The sequence below is a fragment of the Lactuca serriola genome, chromosome 9 (assembly GCF_051521515.1).
Source record: "Lactuca serriola cultivar US96UC23 chromosome 9, Lser_US96UC23_V15, whole genome shotgun sequence".
NCBI lineage: Eukaryota > Viridiplantae > Streptophyta > Magnoliopsida > Asterales > Asteraceae > Lactuca > Lactuca serriola.
The window spans coordinates 185,294,288-185,319,176 of NC_136416.1; positions in this window are offsets into that span (position 1 = coordinate 185,294,288).

Genomic DNA, 24,889 nt, shown 5'->3' on the forward strand with positions numbered 1-24,889 from the left:
CTGTCCATCACAAACTCTGAAACATGTCCAATCACCCGCTCCCTCTTGCGGTTCTCCACATACATATCTCAAATCGACTTCAAGGCCTCCGCCTGGGCCTCTCGGATGGTATCCAAAATCGGGGTCATCACTGTCATCCCCATATACACAACTCGAGTCGGGGCAATCTCTGCTCGACGGCTCAGGGCGTCGACTACCACATTAGCCATGCCCGGATGATACAGGATCTCGCAGTCATAGTCCTTCATCACATCCAACCACCTCCATTGGCGCATATTCAGGTTGGGTTGGTCCATAAGATATTTAAGGCTCTTGTGGTCCGTGTATATGGTACACATGAAAGCTATTCTTCTAACCCTAATTATATATAGATTTCGATTTTGTATATACTAGATCTAGGGTTATTGCTTTTGATATTTTATTTGCATGTATAACTTGAGAAAAACCTAGATCCAAAGCAATTAGGGCTGCACGTACACATAGGAATGCTGTTATGCTCAAAACCCATCAATATATACTTAGCTATGATACGTGCGCGTACCGACATAAATGATTCTTTGATATATATATATATATATATATATATATATATATATATATATATATATATATATATATATATATATATATATATATATACTCTATGGTTGAATTGGAATCTTGAAATGTTGAACAATACTCCTATTTATAGTACATTAAAATGAAGACGTAAAAGAAAATACACACTAAAGATTAAAATGTGAGCTTTTATCCTTTAGACACGTCTCTTGCCACAAATCTTAAAATTTTTTTATTCAAAATATATAAACCATATAAATGCTTACTCACGATATAAAATCAACACGTATACTGTAATTTTGCCACCAATCTAAAATGGTACGAATATGTTTGCTTAATCGACACGTCTCTAAATTTACATACTATGGATGTATTAATTACACATCTATACTTGATCAAACTTATCATTTAAAATTTCTACCTCACGACACAAATATTTCTACTTATTTTGATATATCTATATATTTACTAATGCTAAAATATCAATAACACACACACACACACACACACACACATATATATATATATATATATATATATATATATATATATATATATATATATATATATATAAAAGAAGTTAAACGTTCTAAACATGAAAGTTAGTGGGATTTTGACATCTTTGGTCCATCTATTTTCTATACATCAGAATTGGCCAAGTGCTTTATTGAAATTGCAATTTGGTCCTTGCTGCTCAATGGTCAATGCGACGGCTTCTTTAATGTTCTAGATATCATCTCAGAGAACCCTCATGTACAAGTGTGGGGATTTTATTGGCACCTCTATAATACTACCTATACCACTACCATAATGTCACTTTTTGACTTTTGCATATATTTATTTTTATTTTTTTATATCTTTAACTTGACAAATCTTTTCATATTTTTAGTAGTTGTTGGCCATTTTAATTTAGTTACAAAAACATCCATTTTAATTACAAAGACATCATATATATATATATATATATATATATATATATATATATATATATATATATATATATATACTAAATGTGCACCCGCCCAAAGCGACGTGACAATTATTATTTTTTCGACGTATGGTTTTTTTTTTCCAGAAAATATTGTTTGACTGTTTTAATGACTATAATATCTTAGCTAATTTGCTAGAAAAAAAATCCATGTATAATCTTTGAAAAAACATCATGCCTACATTAAATAAGAAACAAAATTTAATTGATGTTTCTTCCTTAAATATTTTCGTTGATTATTTTTTACAATAATTAGTTTTTGTTCATGAAAATATAGCTGGTTTGTGCATATAGATTTGTACATTAAATTATCATGCATGTACCTTTTAAAATTTCAAGAAAAATTCAATATGCTTTATAATATAGTTTATATATATATATATATATATATATATATATATATATATATATATATATATATATTCTATTAACACCTTTTGATTTATATACATGTTCCAAACCGTACAATATACACATATTCTGATCTATATAAACAATTTTAATTATCTAGACTTTTAATTTTTCTTATATATGTATATCATTAGTTAGTATATATATATATATATATATATATATATATATATATATATATATATATATATATATATATATATATATATATATATAATAACTAATGATATACATATATAATAAAAATTAAAAGTCTAGATAACTAAAACTATTTAATAGAACAAAATATGTGTATACTGTACGGTTTGGAATATGTATATAAATTAAAGGAGTTAATAGAATATATATATATATATATATATATATATATATATATATATATATATATGATGTCCTTGAAATTTAAATGATGTTTTTTGTAATTAAATTAAAATGGCCAGCAGCTATTAAAAATATGAAAAAAATTAGACAAGTTAAAGATATAACAAAAAATAAAAGTGAATATACGTAAAAGTCAAAAACTGACATTGTGGTAGTGGTATAGGCAGTGTTATAGAGGTGCCAGTAAAATACCCGCATGTGTACAGTAGGACGCTCTGAGATGAAATCTAGAACAATAAAGAAGCGGTCGAATTTACCATTGGCCAGCAAGGACCAAATTGAAATTTCAATAAAGCATTGGACCAATTCTCGATATACAGCAAATAGGTGGACCTAAGATGTTAAAATCCCACTAACTTTCCTATTCATAACATTTAACTTCTTAATATATATATATATATATATATATATATATATATATATATATATATATATATATATATGACAGTTGAATAAGTTATAAAAAGAAAATGGAACATAATTTATGTCTATACATGTCACTATACTTTAGCATTACTAAATATATAAATATATTATAATAAGTAAAAATATCCGTGTAGTGAGGTAGAAATTTTAAAGGATAAGTTTGATCAAGTATAGATATGTAATTAATACATCCATAATATGTAAATTTGGAGACGTGTTGATTAAGCAAACATATTCATACCATTTTAGATTGATGGAAAATTAAAGTATACGTGTTGAATTTATATCGTGAGTAAGCATTTATATGCTATATATATTTTGAATAAAAAATTTAAAGATTAGTGGCAAGAGACGTGTCTAAAGGATAAAAGTTCACAATTTAATCTTTAGTTTCTATTTTCTTTTACGTCTTCATTTTAATGTTCTATAAATAGGAGTATTGTTCATCATTTGAAGACTACAATTCAACCATAGAATATATATATATATATATATATATATATATATATATATATATATATGGTTGAGATCGTGTAACTACGTAAAAATTTCAAACAAAATTTTTCCTGTTAATTTTCCACTATCACATATAAGATTTCTTAAAATCACAAGTGTGAATGTCATAACATTTTTCCAAATTAGTTTTCAAAAGTAATTATCAAATCCAGGATCCATAAACAAAGCTCCATCTCAACTGTGTCCTGCTACCCTCGGAAGTAGTTGAAACACATAAACACATAACACGGTAAGCACTCATGCTTAGTGAGTTTCCCAAATACCACATACAACACATAAGCCACTTGAGGCCATAGCTCTATAAGACCTTCTGGTTGTGTCTTAGTGGTACCTTCCGGTCCCATAACACTAATGGACCTTCCGGTCCACATTTATCTTGACTTTCCGCTCCCAACCATGTTGACCTTCCGGTCCCAACCATACTGACCTTCAGGTCCCAACCATATTGACCTTCTGGTCCTTACTTTGCAAGCTCAGAGTATAACATATACATATCACATAAACAAAATCATCATAATATCACATAACTCATATAAGCACATAAGACCTTCCGGTTATACATAGTTACCACTCTTGGTAAGGTTTAGTGAGAAGACTCACCTCGAACTAACTCGGAAAAATCTCGAACTGAAATCACCGGTCTAGCCTTCGCCTAGCACATACAATGATCATCTTAATTAATTACGACTCTCTTTCTTTTTTTCTCAAGGCTAGACTAATCCTCATATACACTCAAAGAAGGGTAAAAGACCATTTTACCCCTCCATGGGCTTAATAGCCCAAATGTTGATCAAACCCTAAAAGTCAACCGAAAGCCAAAGGTCAGGGAGTGCGATGCGCGTAAGGGCCTTCTACGCTGGGCGTACTCGGCTGCTATGCAGGCATCGGGGAAGCTCGCCTCATTTGCTGCGCGTACTGGGATTACGCCCGACGTACGTTCTAGTTTCACTCTTCTCACATTTTTGGTCTTAATCCATTAAGACACAGACTCATATTACAGATCTTGACTTCCGAATGTCTCTTAATACATAAAGTTGATCACATTAAGCCTTTGCATGGCTAATTAGGTCAAAAACACTCAAAACACTCATCCGCTTTCCTTATGAAGTTCATAGCTTAATCATGGATCATCCCTATTGTACATGACTAGATTTTTATGACTCTACTTCACAGAATACACTGAATATGGGTAAATCAAGGCCTCTGGAGTTCATCATTGCATAAAGTCTCCACCTTTTGGGACCAAAACCCTGAAACACTACAAATGAATGGATCTAATCAAAGAATGAGAATGCTTGATGCTTTATACCTTTTTGTGAAGCTTTCCTCACAGATAAACTCAGATCCAAACTCCTGGAGCTCTCTTTCTTCTTCTCCAACCTTCTTCTTTTCTTCAAGATCACACAATCACACTAACAAGCTCCCAAATGCACTTTCCAGCTATAAGACCGAAAATTTAGGGTTAAGTGGATATTATGTCTGGGAATGGTGGCCAGGTATGAGGCCATCATGTCCTTTAAATAGGGGGCTTGTTCACAGTTAGGGTTTCATTTTGGGCCACATACGCCCAACGTACACACTGGTACACCTGACGTACTAGGTGGCATCTGCGTCTCATGCACGTATTCTAGTACGCTAAGCGTACACTCTAGTAAACCCCGTGTACTCGCTTCTGCAAATAGTTTGGAATGATGCTCTTGCATCTCCGACTCCGACTCCTAAGTCAGCCCGGACCCCCTTCGATGTTGCCATTGGACCTGAACCAAAGGCACTTCATTGTTCCTTAGAACCTTAACCTTTTGATCTACAATCGCGATCAGCCTCTCTATGTAATTCAAGCTCGCATCCACCTGAATATCCTCTAGTGGTACCACTGCCGCCTCATCGGCTACACACTTCCTTAACTGAGATACGTGGAAAGTGTTATGGATCTGGCTCAGCTCCGTAGGTAGCTCCAACTGATAAGCCACCTTGCCCATTCTGGGTGTCACTTTAAAAGGACCTATGTACCGGGGCCCCAGCTTGCCCCGTTTCCTGAATCAGATCACCCGTTTCCAAGGGGATACCTTTAGGAGTATGAAATCTCCAACCTGAAACTCCATCTCAGATCGTCGCATGTCCGCATAACTCTTTTGGTGACTCTGTGCCATTAGTAATCTTTGTCTGACCTACTGAATCTGTTCAGTCGTCTTCAACACTGTTTCGGTGCTACCCATCACTCTCTGTGCCACTTATCCCCAGCAAATGGGAGTTCGACTCCTTCTCCCGCAGAGAAGCTTATAAGGAGGCATATCAATGCTTGAATGGTGGCTGTTGTTGTAGGAAATCTCAGGCAGTGGTATGTAGGTGTCCGAACTTCCTCTAAAGTCCATGACACACGCACGCAACAAGTCCTTGAATGTCTGTATCGTCCGCTCACTCTGCCCATCTGTCGGTGGGTGATACGCAGTGCTGAAATGTAGACGCATGCCCAACTCCTCATGAAATTTCTTCCAAAATATAGAAGTAAATCGCACGTCTCGATCTGACACTATCAAGATCGGCACTCTGTGTTGTGTTACCACCTCTCTTTCATAAATATCATCCAACCTCTCTGCAGAAGTGCTCTCACTAATAGCAAAGAAGTAAGCACTTTTCGTCAGTCGGTCTACAATTACACAGGTCACGTCAACACCACGCGTCTTCCTCGGTAGTTTGGTGATAAAATCCATGGAAATTTGTTCCCACTTCCACTGGAGAATCTCTAATGGCTGCAAACGACCTTGTGGTCGTTGATGTTCCGCCTTGACCCGGTGGGAGGTCAGGCACCTCTCGACTACCCTTGCAACATCCCTCTTTATACATGGCCACCAATAGTCCCTCTTCAGGTCCAAGTACATCTTAGTGGCCCCGAGGTGGATCGAGAATCTCGATCTATGCACCTCCTCCATCAGTATACCCCGAGCTCCGCCCATATAGGGTACCCAAATATGTCCTCGAAAAGTCATAAGCCCTCGACTGTCTATCACAAACTCTGAAACCTATTCAATCACCCACTCCCTCTTGTGGTTCTCTGGCTTCTCGGCCTCCGCCTGGGCCTCTCGGTTGTTATCCAAAATCGGAGTCATCACTGTCATCCTCATACACACATCTCGAATCGAGGAACTCTCTACTCGACGACTCAGGGCGTCGGCTACCACATTAGCCTTGCCCGGATGATATAGGATCTCACAGTCATAGTCCTTCACCACGTCCAACCACCTCCTCTGGTGCATATTCAGGTTGGGATGGACCATAAGATACTTCAGGCTCTTGTGGTCCGTGTATATGGTACACCGAACCCCATATTAGTAGTGGTGCCAAATCTTGAGGGCAAACACCACCGCCTCCAACTCTAAATCGTGGGTGGGATACCTTGTCTCATGGGGCTTCAGCTGCCTCGATGCATATGATATCACATGCCCTCTCTGCATAAGCACCGTACCCAACCCATATATAGATGTATCATAGTAAACCAAAAAGTCCTCCATTCCCTCGGGAAGGTCAAACACCGGGGCTTTGCACAATCTCTGGCGAAGAGTCTCAAATGAGGTTTGCTGCTCGAGACCCCATGTAAAAGCAACGCCCTTCCGGGTCAACCTTGTGAGAGGAACAACAGTTTTGGAGAAATCCCTGATAAATCTCCGATAGTAGCCGACCAATCCAAGAAAACTTCTAATCTCTGTGGGGGACCTCGGTACCTCTCATCTCGTAACTGTCTCTATCTTGGCCGAGTCAACCAATACCCATTCTGGTTAACGAGGTGTCCCAAGAACTGAACCTATCGTAACCAGAAATCACACTTGGAGAACTTGGCATAAAGCCTCTTCGATCTTAATACATCCAAAATCTCTCTCAAATGCTCCTCGTGCTGCTCTCTAGATCTAAAATATACCAAAATATCATCAATAAACACGATCACCGATCGATCTAGCATATGCCTGCACACCCGGTTCATGAGATCCACGTGTTAGATAAGGTGTCTAAGCCCAATAACTATTTCTGGTATGTACTTGACCAGTTTTGACATGGTCCATTTAGTTTGCATGGCATCATGCACTTGGGTAGACTAAAATGAGAGAAAAGGACACTTATGGTTTATTAATATATTATAGGTTATGATATATTAATAATATTATTTAATTAGAATTGATCAAGAATTAATTTAGAATTAATTTTGTGATCAAAAGAAGACTAATTAAATATATGGGCTAATTGTGTAATCATCCATTTCTTTAATAGTGGGCTTGTAGTCCATGGTGTATTAAGCTGGGATAAAACCCATGAGATGCTCCATAGTGGTTTTGAACCCATGGATACAAGAAATGAAAAGTCATGTTATTTAGGGTATACATGGTGTAACCCTACTTATGGCATACTATAAAATGGATGTGTTAGCTACCAAACTCGGCCACTAGTGAAGAACAAGAGGGCATAGCGGATTTCTAAGTGTGTTGCATTTCTCTCTAAGTTATTCTCAGTGTACTTGGTGCTGTGTGAAGCATTTGAGGCATCACATTTGGGGTTCTAGGCTCACAAGTTTCTCAAAGGAATTTTAGCAACAAAAGGTATGTATCTCTTACTAGATTTTATGTTAAAAGTTCTCTATGTATGCTAGATAGGTTATGAACCTTGGAAAATCAAATTTGCATGTATCATAGTTAGACATAGATCCAAGGTTTCTAGGGTTGCATGTACACCGTAGGATTGTTAGAATGCTCAAAACCCGTCAGCCTATTAGTGGTATCAGAGCCTAGGCTTGTTTTCTTGATATTTGATGCAAACTTGTTGAAAAAGATGAAAAACTTGCTGTATAGACAGTGGATTCGCCGAGTCCATGGGGGGACTCGACGAGTCCAAGACCAAATTCATCCTACTCGTCGAGTAGATTCTTGTACTCGATGAGTAGGAGGCTCTGACTACATTTTTTCAACTTTTGCTGTTGGAAATGGACTAGAAACATTAGCGTAAACTGTTTTGGTGCTTTAAAACTTGTTTTAGATGGTGTAATGGTTATGCTAATCCATTTACAATGGCTAATAGCAAAATTCCATGTTTATATGTGTTCATATGATTCTTGAAGTTTTAATATGCATATTCATGTTCTTATGAGTTATTGTTAGATCATAGGAATTACTTGCTAAATTGTTTAATGATTAATTCTTGATCAATTATGTGTTTAGTGGGATCCATAATTTGTCCTCAAGTTGTGGATAACCAAAAGTCACTTTCTTTTAATGTCCATTTAAACACATAAGTTACATAAAATGAAAAGTCTTCACTTTTATGAACTATTAACTCATAAGTTATGAAATGAAGAGTTTTGAATAGTTTCAAAACTTGACCTCAAGTTTTGGAATTTGTAAACTTGCACATTTAAGAATACTTTAATTCAAAACCCTTAGAGTTTTAAAAGTTAAAATTCAACCCTATACTATTATAACATTAATGGTTAATAATTATATATATGTATAAGATCAACTCGTTTTACCGTTAGTAGGCCTCATTCACGAAGCCTGTATATAAGGGGGGTATAAGGTTGTTGCCTATAAAATGGCATCTTAATGGGTGTCCATTCTCACCCACTGTTTCCTTGATTGGTGGAGGGTCGTTAGCCAAACGGGTAGGAAAATGACTTTAATTATCATTAAAAGTATAATGATTATTATAAAGTAACTAAATGTTTTATAATTCCCAATATTAGTTACTTTAGGAAAATGTGAATATGGTGCTAACCCATGAAATTCACACTTTGTACCTTACCAAGTCGTTGGTGGAGCGTGTGTGGGTAACCAACACACTAACTTGGACTAGTAAGGATACCAAAGGGTGACTTAATGTTTATCATAGATCGGTGGAGCGCGTGTGGGTAACCAACACATTGATTAGGTGATAATATTAAGGGTACCAAGTGAATTTGGATGGTTATTCACACCTTGTTTTGTGATCCTCAGCATCCCATTCACAAAACTTGAAGGGCACATTCGATATTGAAACATGCCATTGAAAAGTTCAATGAATCTCAAAAGAACCTAAGAATTTCAAAACCAATTAAAACCTAATAATTTATTTCGTTTTCGTGGTGGAAATTGGTGAATCGTCATTCACATACCTTCAAATATGTTATGGCTTAAATTACAACATCCCTCTTCTAAGTTATAATATATTGTGTTGGGTCCTAGCCTTAATATTACATTAGGGTGTTTTATTAAGGATTCTATATATCTAATCTAAACTTGTTTTCTTCTTTTCAGATGTCTTCCAACAACAATGATTTGGGCTCTAACCCTACCGACTCCTTCTCTCTCATGAACCTTTGTGGGAGAGTCATCTACGATGGAACAAATTTTATGGATTGGATCCGTAACATCAGGATGGTCACTCGTTACGAAGACAAGGAATATGTTGTCGATAAGGAGTTTAAGGAAATCGATGAGTCTCCTGCTACTCCTAAGGAGATCGTTGAATTCAGGAAACACGAGAGAGTTGCCACTAAAGTGGCATGCATCATAATGGCCACAATGCCAATCGAGCTCCAAAAGTCCTATGAGGACTATTACCTTTTTGAGATGCACTAGGATTTGATGGAAAGGTACTATCAAAGTGCTCATCAAGAGCGGTATGAAATAATCTCCTCCATGATCATAACCCTAATGAAGGATGGTGAACCCATCACGGGCCACATGCAAAAGATGCAAACGTATGTGGAGCGATTGCTGAAAATGAATGTTAACTTTCATGAGGAGTTGGCAATTGACATCATTTTGCACTCCTTACCTTCTTGTTATGACCAATTTCAAATTACATACCACATAAAATAGGAGGAAGTTACTCTCAGCAAACTTCAGGGACTTTTGAAGACCGCAGAAAGTGGTCTTAAAGGTAAGTCGGTTGTTACTTTTACTCCTACTCCTACAACTACCTCTTTTTTGGCAATCGGGCAAGGCAAATGGAAGAAGAGGAAGACCCCTTCAAAAGGTACCAAGGGAAAGTCTCTTGAAGGCTCTTCATCTGGAACCAAAAGTGGTTCTATCACTCCTTCTATCAACCCTAAAGAGGCTGAATGCTTCTATTTACAAAATAAGGGGCACTGGAAGCAGAATTGCCCAAAGTACTTGCAGGATGTCAAGGATGGGAAAGTGAAACCATCCCATGCAGGTAGTAACACTATATTGTCTAATAACTCACCATATTATAACTCTTGGGTCCTTGATACAGGTTGTGGCATTCACCTATGTTCTGATTGTAGGGCCTAAGAAGAAGTGAGGATGTTGAGCACGGGAAGATAAACCTAATCATGGGGAATAGAAAGGCTCCACCTGTTACCAAGATTGGAGTTTATACTTTGTTGCTAAGTAGTGGGTTAAAGTTAGATTTGAATAAATATGTTTACTCGTCTGAAATGGCAATAAATATTATTTCTTTTGATGGTTTGTACAAATAAGGGTTTACCTTTTCTTTTGATAATGAATGTTGTGGTATTAATGCTTTCTTTAATAATGTTCTTTATTTTAAAGCATTACCTTGTGATGGTGTGTATGAAACTGTGTTAGTTGTAGATAACCTAGGAAATATTGTGTTGTGTATTGATTCTTCTACTAGCTTGGATAAAGCATCGTTATGGCATTTTCGTCTTAGTCATGTAAGCAAGAAACGCATAGGCCAACTCCAAAAGGATGGAGTCTTGGAGTCATTTGACCTAAAGTCGGATGATAGTTGTGAATCTTTTTTGCTTGGGAATATGACAAAATCACCCTTCACTGGTATTTGTGCAAGGGGTGAGGGATTGTTGGACCTTATACATACTGATGTATGCGGATGCTTCAAAACCGCCACTAGGGATGCTAATCGCTATTATGTGACTTTTACTGATGATTTTAGTAGATATGGTTATGTATACTTAATCAAGCATAAGTCAAAGACTTTTGAAAAGTTTAAAGAGTGTAAACAGGAAGTAGAAAATCAATTGGGCAGGAACATTAAGATGCTTCGATCCGATTGAGGTGGTGAGTATCTTAGTACAAAGTTCCTCGACTACCTTAAGGAGTGTGGGATTTTCTCACAATTGAAACCTCCCAGGACACCACATTTGAATGGTGTGGCTGAGAGGTGTAATCAGACCTTGTTGGACATGGTTCGCTCCATGATAAGTCGAGCTTCGCTACCAATCTCTTTTTGGGGGTATGACGTAGAGACTACCACCCATATCCTTAATCTAGTACCTACAAAGAAGGTTGCCAAAACACCTCATGAGATATGTACTGGGAAAGTCCCCAATTTGGACCACATCAAGATTTGGGGTTGCGAGGCTTTCGTGAGACACAAGACTCAAGATAAGCTCCAACCTCAAATTGAGAAGTGTATTTTCATCGGCTACCCACAAAAATCCTTCAGTTACCTATTCTACAAACCCAGTGAGAATGTGGTCTTTGTGGCAAGAAGATGGGTCTTTCGAGAGAGAAATAGAGTTCTTAAGCCAAGGAAACAGTGGGAGGAAAATTGACTTTGAATAAATTCAAGAGTCAAGTGATGAAGGAACCTCAAACCCTAGCAATCAACCTGAGGAGGAAACTCCTATTGATCTAGTTGATGAGTGTGTACCTCTGAAGCGTTCCATGAGGGTTAGGAATGTAGCTGAGCATTACTATGGCTTCCATATTACTGCGGAATGTGATACATTTATCAGTGATAATACACTGGTAAATTTAGATGAACCTAACAGCTTTAAGGAAGCCATGGCAGGCCCGGAGTCTGCTAAATGGAAGGTGGCTATGGACAGCGAGATACAGTCCATGTATGACAATCAAGATTGGAACTTGGTTGACAATGTACCCGGCCGTAAGAGAGTCGGGTGCAAGTGGATCTTCAAGAAGAAGACCAAAATGGATGGAAAAGTGCATACTTATAAGGTGCGACTAGTTGCGAAGGGTTTTACTCAGACTCAAGGCATTGATTATGATGAAACCATCTCACCAGTAGCGAAGATAAAATCTATTAGGCTCATGCTAGCCATTGCTGCATTTCATGATTATGAAATATCGCAAATGGATGTCTAAGCCGCTTTCCTTAATGGAAAGCTGGAATAGGATGTTTACATGAGTCAACCGGAGGGTTTTGTCAGTGTGGAGTACCCAAATAGAGTATGCAAGCTTGAGAAATCCATTTATGGATTGAAACAAACATCTCACAGCTGGAATATTTGTTTCGATGAAAAGGTCAAAGAGTTTGTGGGAGAGTCATCTTTGATGGATCCAATTTTATGGATTAGATCAGAAACATCAAGATGGTCACTCGTTATGAGGAAAAAGAATATGCCCTTGATAGGGAGCTGAAGGAGATTGATGAGTTAACTACTACCCAAGAGGAGATTGTTGCATTTCAAGCACATGAAAGGGATGCTACCAAAGTAGCATGTATCATGACTGCCACAATGACAGCTGAGCTCCAAAAGTCCTATGAGGACTATTACCCTTTTGAGATGCACATAGACTTGATGGAGCGATACCATTAAAGTGCTCGTCAAGAGAGGTATGACATAATCTCCTCCATGATAACCACCCAAATGAAGGACAATGAGTCCCTCACGACCCACATGCATAAAATGCAAAGATTTGTGGATCGCTTGAAGAAACTGAATGTTGACTTTCCTGAGGAGTTATCAATAGATATCATTTTGCACTCCTTACCGTCATGTTATGATCAATTTAGAATGACATACCACATGATAAGGAAGAAGTTACACTTAGTAAACTTCAAGGACTCTTAAAGAATGTAGAAAGTAGTCATAAGGGTAAGTCAGATGTTATTACTCCTCCTACTCTTACTGCGGCCAATGTCTTGGCAATCGGGCATGGCAAAGGTAAGAAGAGAAAGAAATCTTCTAAGGGTACCAAGGGCAAGACCCTTGAAGGCTCCTCTTCAAGCAAAACCAAGAAAGGTTTTGTCACTCCTTCTGATAACCCTAATGAGGCTGAATGCTTCTATTGCCATGAAAAGTCGCACTGGAAGCAAAACTGCCCTAAATACCAGCAAGATCTTAAGGATGGGAAAGTAAAGCCCAACCATGCATGTATATACACTATATTGTCTAATAACTCACCTCATTCTAAGTCTTGGGTCCTTGATACAGGTTATGGAATTCACATATGTTCTGATTTGCAGGGACTAAGAAGAAGTGAGGATTTGGAGCATGGAAAGATAAACCTAATTCTGGCGAATAGGAAAGTTTCACCTGTCACCAAGATTGGAGTTTATTCCTTGTTACTAGATAGTGGGTTTACATTAGACTTGAATAACTGTTGTTATTCGCCAGAAATGGCAAGAAATGTTATTTCCTTTCATGCATTGTATAAACAAGGGTTCACCTTTTATTTTGATAATAAAAGTGGTGGTATTGATGCTTTCTATAATAGTGTTCTTTATTTTAAATCATTACCTTGTGATGGTGTGTATGAAACTGTATATGTTGTAGATAACTTAGGAAATAATGTATTGTGTATCGATTCTTCCACTAGCTTATATAAAGCATCTTTATGTCATTGTCGTCTTGGACATGTAGGCAAGAAACGCATAGGCCAACTCCAAAAAGATGGAGTCTTGGAATCATTCGACCTAAAGTCGGATGATAGTTGTGAATCTTGTCTACTTGGAATAATGACAAAGTCACCTTTCACTGGCACTTGTGCTAAGGGTGAAGGTTTGTTGGATCTCATACACACAGATGTGTGTGGACCCTTCAAAAACGTCACTAGAGATGCTAATCGCTTTTATGTGACTTTTATTGATGATTTTAGTAGATATGGATATGTCTACTTAATCAAACATAAGTCGGAAACCTTTGATAAATTCAAAGAGTTTAAGAAAGAAGTGGAGAATCATTTGGGCAGGAACATTAAGATGCTTCGATCCGATCGAGGTGGTGAGTATCTTAGTATCGAGTTCCTTGACTATCTTAAGGAATGTGGGATAGTCTCACAATTGACACCTCCCAGAACACCACAGTTGAATGGTGTAGCTAAGAGGCGCAATCGAACCTTGTTGGACATGGTTCATTCCAGGACGAGTCGAGTTTCGCTACCAATCTCATTTTGGGGGTATGCCTTAGAGACTGCCGCCCATATCCTTAACCTAGTCCCTACAAAGAAGGTTGCCAAAACACCTCATGAGATGTGGAGTGGAAAAGTTCCAAATCTAGACCACATCAAGGTTTGGGGTTGTGAGGCTTTTGTGAGACGCGAGACTCACGACAAGCTCGAACCTCGAAGTGAGATGTGTATTTTTATCGGCTACCCACATAAATCTTTTGGTTATATCTTCTACAGACCCAGTGACAATGTGGTCTTTGTAGAAAGAAGAGGAGTCTTTCGAGAGAGAGAAATCATAAGCCAAGGAGACAGTGGGAGGCAAGTTGACCTTGAAGAAATTCAAGAGTCAAGCGGTGAAGGAACCTCAAACCCTAGCCCTCAATCTGAGGAGGAAACTCCTGTTGAGCTGACTAAAGAGTCCATACCAATGAGGCATTCCACCAGAGTTAGGAATGGACCTGAGCATTATAATGGTTTCCATATTACTGCAGAAGGTGATACCCTTATCAGTGATAATACATTGATAAATATGGAAGAGGCTAACAGCTACATGGAAGCCATGGAAGGCCCTGAGCCTTCTAAATGGAAAGAGGATATGGATAGCGAGATACAATCCATGTATGACAATCAAGTTTGGAACTTGGTTGACAATGTACTAGGTCGTAAGACAGTAGGGTGCAAATGGATCTTCAGGAAGAAGACCAACATGGATGGTAATGTATGCACTTATAAGGCACGACTGGTTGCAAAGGGTTATTCAAAAACTCCGGGAGTTGATTATGATGAGACCTTTGAACCAGTGGCGAAGATTAAGTCTATTAGGGTTCTGTTAGCCATTGCTGCATTTCATGACTATGAAATATAGCAAATGGATGTCAGAACCGCTTTCCTTAATGGAAAGTTGGCTGAGGATGTTTACATGGTTCAGCCAGAGGGTTTTGTAAGTACATAATACCCTAACATGGTGTGTAAGCTTGAAAAATCCATATATGGATTGAAACAAGCACCTCGTAGATGGAATCTTTGCTTCGATGAGAAAGTCAAAGAGTTTGGCTTTTCGAGATGTGAACATGAATCTTGTATATATGTCAAGGCTAGTGGGAGTATAGTTAGCTTTTTGGTAGTGTATGAGGATGACATAATGCTCATAGGAAATGACATCCCAACCTTACAAGAATTGAAATCTTGGCTTGGGAAGTGTTTTCCTATGAAAGACCTAGGAGAAGTTGCCTATATCCTCGGGATAAAGATTTTGAGAAACAGGAATAAAAGACTAATTGGACTTGGTCAGAGTACCTACTTAGACAAAGTGCTGAAGAGGTTTAGTATGGAAAATTCCAAGAAAGGAGATTTACCTATTCAGTGTAATGCCAGACTGAGTAAAACTCAGAGCCCGAGTACAGATGAAGAGATAGCTGAGATGAGTCGAGTCTCATATGCTTCCGATGTAGGCTCGATCATGTATGCTATGACTTGTACTCGTCCTGATGTTGATTTTGCTTTATGCATGGTTAGCAGATATCAGAGTAATCATAGCATGGCTTACTGGACTGCAGTAAAGAATATTCTCAAGTACCTGCAAATGACTAATGACTGGGTCCTTACCCTTGGTGGGAGTGATGAATTGAAAGTAGCAGGGTATAGTGATGCTAGCTTTCATACTGATAAGGATAATTTTTGCTCTCAGTCGGGTTTGGTCTTTACCCTAAATGGAGGGGCAATTACTTGGAAAAGTTTCAAGCAAGATACAGTGGTTGATTCCACTTGTGAATCAGAGTATATAGTAGCAAGTGAAGTAGCAAAGGAGGCTATATGGCTAAGGAACTTCATCGGAGACCTTGGAGTTGTACCAGCTATTAAGGAGCCCATGGAAATTTTCTGTGATAGTGAAAGTGCAGTTGCCTTAGCAAAGGAACCAAGGGATAACGGGAGATCCAGGCACATCGATAGAAAATATCATTTCATCAGACATCGAATAGAAGAAGGAATCCTCATGGTAAAGAGGGTATCATCAGATCAGAATCCGGCAGATCCCCTCACGAAGGGACTGAGTAGGGTTAAGCATCTTCAGCATGCTAGGAGCATAGGGCTAAGAGATGATATTAGTTTTTAGAAGTTAGATAATTTTGAAATATATAAAATGTAATTGACATTTGATGATAAATAAAAGTTGTTATTTATGAGTAAAGTGTTGCTATCTCTTGTCAATCATTTACTAGTATTTCTTTTTGCATGTTTTGACTTCCAGAATAATTATGTTATGGTATATATCATATTATTCAAATTCTCCACAGTCAATCATATTTTGGAAGTACATATGAATCAAGACTGTCATGGGTTGGTTTGTAGAGGTCCAAGATGTTGGACAAAGGGGGCTACAACACTCATGAGTGCTCATAAGTTCTGAGTATTGGATTCAACCCATGCTCACTGGTATCACTGATGGGTTTTAGCCATAAGAACTTTCCTATGTGCGCACGCAAAACCCTAATGCTTGGATCTAGGCTTTCTAATTAAACATGCTTTGAATCCAAGACTTCTAATGACTAATTAGGTATAAGAACAATACAAAATCAGATCTAGAAGTTTACCTTTGAATCTCTTGTTTGATCTTGTTGTCTTGGAGCTCTAGAGTCACAATTGTCACTCCTCTAATGGCTTACAAACACTAAATAGCAAAGGGGGTGATTAGAGAGAGGAGAGGGAAGAAATTTGGCCAGGGTTTTCTTACTTTAGAAGAGATGCCGATTTCCCTTGGCCATGGGATCAATTTATACTTGTAGACTCCTTAAGGGTTTCACCTTAAATCCTAGTTGGATAATCTTTCCTTAAAGCAATCCAAATCCTTTCCTTAGATAAGCATTGGACGATTTGAGGCTATCCATAGCCCTAGAATCCGTCCACCCTTCATCCAATAAGGATTTACAGTCTAAAGTGTAACTATCAAACAATTGACAGTTTATACCCTCTTATTTAATTAATCTCTTTAAGTCACCAAATTAATTCTAATTAATTCTATGACTTATATTAATCAAATAACAATATTATTATTCCTTATATTATTCTCATAATATGTTAATAATATTTATTCTCTCATAATAATTCATCCTATAAAGTTGTTATGATGAAGACAACCCAAAAGGACCATGCACAATCGGGTTAAATACTTGCCTAATATAGTTGCAGCCTTAGACACTATTCCAACAGTCTCCCACTTGGATAAGTCTAGTAACTATATGCACAAGTACAATCCGATTCGCAATCATAGCTCTCAAAGACGCTGTCAAACTCTGATCTAATCAATCTTGTCCTTTAGATAAGGGATCGTACAGTCCTCTGTTATATATCATGCTGACAATTCTATGGAATGATTAGTCTAGCATTTAGGTTTCTCGATCTCTGATTTATTTGACATAGAACTTAATCGAACACATCAATTCAGTTTTGACCGGGCCCAACACATAAGTCAACTCAAATCATCGAGCGGCCGAGATATTGCTTTTTCCTTCTTAGGATAAAAGTTACAGATAAACTTCGACTTATATGCATTTACTTATTCATTAATCAACTATACACAACAATGCGTTTTATAACACCGAGTTACTGATGCGTTTTCGCATTTTCAATGTACAATCAATTAACAAATAACAAACCATATATCTAGGTTTTAAGACTATATGATATTATCGTCTTGCAATCACCCTTTTATATATCATATTCCATAAGGTGATTCCAGCAAGCGCGGGTTTGTTCCAATGCTCAAAACCAGTTCATAAGCACTCATGAACGTCGCAGCAATCTTTTGCTATGTCTAATACCATTTAGACAATCTACGCACCAATTCACGACAATCTTTATTCATATCTACTTCCAACATATGAATGATTGTGGACAATTTGAATAATTTGATTATTGTTAATAAATTCAATTATTCTGGAAGTCAAAACATGCAAAATGAAACAATAGTTAAACAATTAACATAAGACAGTAACATTACTCATAAATAAAACTCCTTTATTTAATCATCAAATGTTAATTACATTTATCTATTACACGTTTCTAATACTATCTATCTAATCTATTCTAATATCATCCTTCAACCCAATACTCCTAGCATGCTGCAAGTGCTTAACCCTACTCAGTCCCTTCGTAAGCGGATCTGCTGGGTTATCTTCTGATGATATCCTCTTCACTATGAGTTGTCCTTCTTCTACACGATGTCTAATAAAGTGATATTTCCTGTCGATATGTCTAGATCTACCATGATCCCTCGGTTCCTTGGTCAAGGAAACCGCTCCTTCATTATCACAGAAAATCTCCATGGGCTCCTTTATGGCAGGTACAACTCCAAGATCACCGATGAAGTTCTTCAGCCATATTGCCTCCTTTGACGCTTCGCTCGCTGCAATGTACTTTGATTCGCACGTTGAATCAACTACGGTTTCCTGGTTGGAACTTTTCCAAGTCACTGCTCCTCCATTCAGGGTAAAGACCCAGCCCGACTGCGAACGGTAGTTGTCCTTGTCGGTCTGAAAGCTGGCGTCACTATACCCTCGCACCTTCAAGTCATCACTCCGTCCGAGGACTAAGAACCATTCCTTCGTCCTCTGAAGGTACTTAAGGATATTCTTCACCGCAATCCAATGGGCTCTGCCAGGGTTCCCTTGATATCTACTAACCATGCTCAAAGCAAAGGCTACATCAGGGCGAGTACAAGTCATAGCGTACATGATTGAGCCAACTGCGGAAGCGTATGGTACTCGGCTCATTTCTGCTATTTCAGCTTCGGTACTCGGACTTTGAGTCTTACTCAACTTGGCATTACTTTGTATCAGTAATTCTCCCTTCTTCGAGTTTTCCATACTAAAACATTTTAGTACCTTCTCTAAGTAAGTGTTCTGACTAAGTCCTATTAGTCTCTTACTTCTTTCTCTCACTATCCTTATTCCCAATATGTAAGAAGCCTCTCCAAGGTCCTTCATAGCGAAGCACTTCCCGAGCCAGGACTTAACTTCCTGCAGAGTCGGGATATCGTTTCCTATGAGTAATATGTCATCGACATATAGAACGAGGAAGCTTACTATACTCCCACTGGCTTTGACATATACACACGATTCATCTTCGCTTCGTACAAATCCAAACTCTTTGACTTTCTCATCGAAGCAAAGATTCCATCTGCGAGATGCTTGCTTAAGTTCATAAATGGACTTCTCAAGCTTACCCACACTATTCGGATGCTTCGGATCCACAAACCCCTCTGGCTGAGCCATGTAAACATCCTCAGCCAACTTACCATTAAGGAAAGCGGTCTTGACATCCATTTGCCAAATCTCATAATCATGAAATGTGGCAATCGCTAGCATCACTCTAATAGATTTTATCTTCGCAACTGGTGAGAAGGTCTCGTCATAGTCAACTCCGGGAGTTTGAGTAAAGCCCTTCACAACCAATCGCGCTTTATATGTGTGTACATTTTCATCCACGTCGGTCTTCTTCTTGAAGATCCATTTGCACCCAACGGTCTTACGTCCGGGCACATTATCAACCAAATTCCAAACTTGGTTATCATACATGGATTTGATCTCGCTATCCATTGCCTCTTTCCATTTTGCAGACTCCGGGCCTGCCATGGCTTCCTTATAGCTATTAGGTTCATCAAGATTTATTAGTGTACCATCACTAATATACGTGTCCCCTTCGGTAGTAATATGAAGACCATAAAACTGGGGTAGAACTCTAACTCTATCGGAACGTCTAAGAGGTAAGGACTCGTCAATCGGTTCAACCGGAGTTTCCTCCTCGGGTTGAGTGCCAGCGGTAGAGGTTCCTTCATCTATCGATTCTTGAATCTCTTCAAGCTCGATTTGCCTCCCACTGTCTCCTTGGCTTATGAGTTCTCGCTCTCGGAAAACCCCTCTCCTCGCAAAAAACACAACATTGTCCTTCGGTCTATAGAAGAGATATCCAAAAGATTTCTGCGGGTAGCCGATGAAAATACATCGCTCACTACGAGGTTCGAGCTTGTCGTGAGTATCTCGTCTTACGAAATCCTCGCAACCCCAAACCTTGATATGTGCCAAAGAGGGAGCTTTCCCTGTCCACATCTCGTGAGGTGTTTTGGCAACCTTCTTAGTAGGGACTCGGTTAAGGATATGGGCGGAAGTCTTTAAGGCATACCCCCAAAAAGAGATCGATAGTGAAGCACGACTCATCATAGAGCGAACCATATCCAATAAGGTTCAATTACGCCTTTCTGCCACACCATTCAGTTGTGGTGTCCTAGGTGGCGTCAATTGTGAAACTATTCCATACTCCTTGAGATAATCGTGGAATTCAAGACTTAGGTACTCTCCTCCTCGATCGGATCGAAGCATCTTGATTTTCCTGCCCAATTGATTCTCCACTTCATTCTTGAACTCTTTGAACTTTTCAAAAGTTTCTGACTTTTGCTTGATCAAATAGATATACCCATATCTACTATAGTCATCGGTAAAAGTCACGTAGAAGCGGTTCCCATCCTTCGTGGTTGATCTAAATGGTCCACATACAACGGTATGTATTAGGTCCAATAGACCCTCACCCCTTTCACATGTACTTGTGAAGGGTGACTTGGTCATCTTTCTAAGTAAACAAGACTCGCATGTGTCATCTTCCCTAAGGTCGAATGACTCCAACACTCCATCCTTTTGGAGTTGGGCTATGCATTTCTTGTTGACATGTCCAAGACGACAATGCCACAAGGATGCTCTATCCATACTATTGGAAGAATCTATGTTCAAAACATCATTTCCTAAGTTATCAACAATCATAACAGTTTCATATATTCCATTACATGGTATAGCTTCAAAATAAAAGACACCATTTAGATAAGCTAAAATAGAACCATTCTCATTATTAAAAGAAAATCTAAAACCTTGTCTAAACAAACCATGAAATGAAATGATGTTTCTAGCCATTTCTGGCGAATAGCAACAATTGTTCAAATCTAAACATAAACTATTCCTAAGCACTAAAAAATACACTCCAATCTTGGTCACAGGCAACGATCTTCTGTTCCCCATGATTAGATTGATCCTTCCTTGCTCCACATCCCTACTTCTTTTTAGTCCCTTCACATTAGAGCAAATGTGGTAACCACAACATGTATCAAGAACCCAAGAAATAGCATGATTAGAATCGTTAGATTTAATTGTGTATATACCTGCGAAAGACGGCTTGATCTTTCCTTCCTTGATGGCTTGCAGGTACTCTGGGCAGCTTCTCTTCCAATGCCCTATCTTGTGGCAGTGGTGGCACTCTGCCTCCTTCGGGTTAGGGCAGGGTTTAGCAGGATCAACTTTGGTCCCACTAGAAGAGGCACCATCTCGGGCTTTAACCTTACGATAGTTCTTAGATGAAGCCTTCCTCTTCTTTCCCTTTCCTTGTCCAATAGCCAAGACAGGAGCAACGGGCGGATTGGGAGTTGGTGCAACAGACTTATCCATGAAGTTGCTCTCAGCGACCCTCAAGAGACCTTGGAGTTTGCTTAGGGTGACCTCCTCTTTGTTCATGTGGTAGGTCATCCTAAATTGATTGTAGCTCGGAGGCAAAGAGTGAAGCACCATGTCGATCGCCAAGTCTTCCCCAAAGTCAACATTTAACTTGTGAAGACGGTCGACATACCTTTGCATCTTTTGCAGGTGCACGGTAAGAGACTCTCCATGACCCATCTTAGCGGAAATCATGTTAGTGAAAATCTCATAACGCTCTTGTCTCGCGTTTTGGTGGTATCTCTCCAATAAGTCTTGATGCATCTCGTACGGGTACATGTCCTCATAGGACTTTTGGAATTCAGAGTTCATGGTGGCTATCATGATGCAATGTACCTTCGTTGCATCGCGCTCATGAGTTTCAAAAGCGGTCATTTCAGCTGGAGTAGCGATTTCAGGGTTGATTTTCTTGAGCTTCTCATCGAGGACATACTCCTTATCCTCATAGCGAGCAATGGTGCGAATGTATCTTATCCATTCGCTAAAGTTCGTTCCATCGAAAGTGACCTTTTGACAAAGGCTCATGAATGTGAAAGAACTAGCAGCAGTGTTGTTTGCGTTCGACATCTACAAATAGAAAGGACAAAGATAGATTAGAATATGAATCCCTAATTATCACCCATTAAGAAAAATTAGGGCTAGGATCCAACAACAATATCTACATATTAGAAAAGGGATGCCGTAATCTAACATGCAAACAATTTGAAGGTAAGTGAATGACGATTCACTAATTCTCCACCATAAAAACATAACTTTAAGTCCTAAATGTATTAAGAATTCCTAGGTTCGGATGAGATTCATTGAAACTATTCAATGGCATGTTTAAATCTCGATATGCCCCTCTTGTTTGTGACTGGGATACCGAGGATCACAAAGCGGGTGTGAATTACCATGCAAATTCACATGGTTCCTTCATTGTAACGATCACCTATTCGATGTGCCGGTAAACCACACACGCTCCATCGAACTATGATAAACAATGAATCACCCTTTGCCACCTTTGCTTAGAACCAATTAGTGTGCCGGTAAACCACACACGCTCCACTAACTTCTTAGCAAGGGTGCAAAGTGTAATTTCATGGGATTGAATCAATTCACTTTTCCTAAAGTAACTAAGATTGGGAAATTTGAAAAAATATGTGTAGTTACTTTGTATTTCATATTATACTTTTAATGAGAGGATGAGGTTGCCATATCCTACCCGTTCGACTAACGACCCTCCACCGATCAAGCAAGCGGTGGGTGTGAGTGTACACCCATTGGGTGCCATTTTATAGGCCGCAACCTTATACCCACCTTATAGATCGGCTTCGTGAATGAGGCCTACTAACGGTAAGACCAACATTTTAGTTAAACATAAATATATATATTAATCTTGTAATATTATATTAGTATAGGGTTGTATTTTAAACTTTTAAAAATCTAGGGTTTGAAATTTAAATTGTCTAAATTAAAACTTTTAATCACAAAACTTGAGGACAAGTTTTAAACATTTAAAACATGGAGGATCAAATAACAAATAATTTTAATTAACAATAAATTCCATAATTATCCATATTTGATTTATTTAATGATTTCTTGCAAGACAATTACCAAATTAATCAAAATAATTAATTAATTATCATATAAGGAAATTAAATATTTTATTAGTTGATAAATATCTTTAATTAGATCAAGATTATAGTCATATATATCAAAAAAAGCAGATTAGGGTTGATCTAATATGATTAAGGTAAGTTTCCATAAGATAATTATCAAAAAATCCCGAATCTGGCCTTTCCTGACGCTTGGACTCGTCGAGTTCATGACTCAGAAACACAAAATTCGAATTTTGCAAACAAGTTTCAAACAAACAAGCAACAATTTAATAGAAACCAATCTAGGCTCTGATACCACTGATGGGTTTTAGCCATAAGAACTTTCCTATGTGCGCATGCAAAACCCTAATGCTTGGATCTAGGCTTTCTAATTAAACATGCTTTGAATCCAAGACTTCTAATGACTAATTAGGTATAAGAACAATACAAAACCAGATCTAGAAGTTTACCTTTGAATCTCTTGTTTGATCTTGTTGTCTTGGAGCTCTAGAGTCACAATTGTCACTCCTCTAATGGCTTACAAACACCAAATAGCAAAGGGGATGATTTGAGAGAGAGGAGAGGGAAGAAATTCGGCCAGGGTTTTCTTACTTTAGAAGAGATGCCGATTTCCCTTGGCCATGGGATCTATTTATACTTGTAGACTCCTTAAGGGTTTCATCTTAAACCCTAGTTGGATAATCTTTCCTTAAAGCAATCCAAATCCTTTCCTTAGATAAGCAATGGACGATTTGAGGCTATCCATAGCCCTAAAATCCGTCCACCGTTCATCCAATAAGGATTTACAGTCTAAAGTGTAACTATCAAACAATTGACAGTTTATACCCTCTTATTTAATTAATCTCTTTAAGTCACCAAATTAATTCTAATTAATTCTATGACTTATATTAATCAAATAAAAATATTATTATTCCTTATATTATTCTCATAATATATTAATAATATTTATTCTCTCATAATAAATCATCTTATCAAGTTGCTATGATGAAGGCAACCCAAAAGGACCATGCACAATCGGGTTAAATACTTGCCTAATATAGTTGCAGCCTTAGACACTATTCCAACAATCACTTCATGGAATTTATCTCGAGTGATCGTGAGACGGTAATATCATATAAGTCTTCAAACCTAGACATATGATTTGTTACCTATGAGTCGGTTATGCTTTGATTGTATGAAAACGCATTGGTAAATCGATGTTATAAAACGTACCTTTGTCTGTAATTCAACAAGTAATAGAGAAAACATATTAGTAGAAGTTTATCTGTTCCTTCTTGGATTAGAAGCGATATTTGGGCCCCTTGATGATTTTGTTTTGACCCATGTACCGGGCCCGGTCAGAACTAAATTGATGTGTTCAATTAAGTTCTATTTCAAACA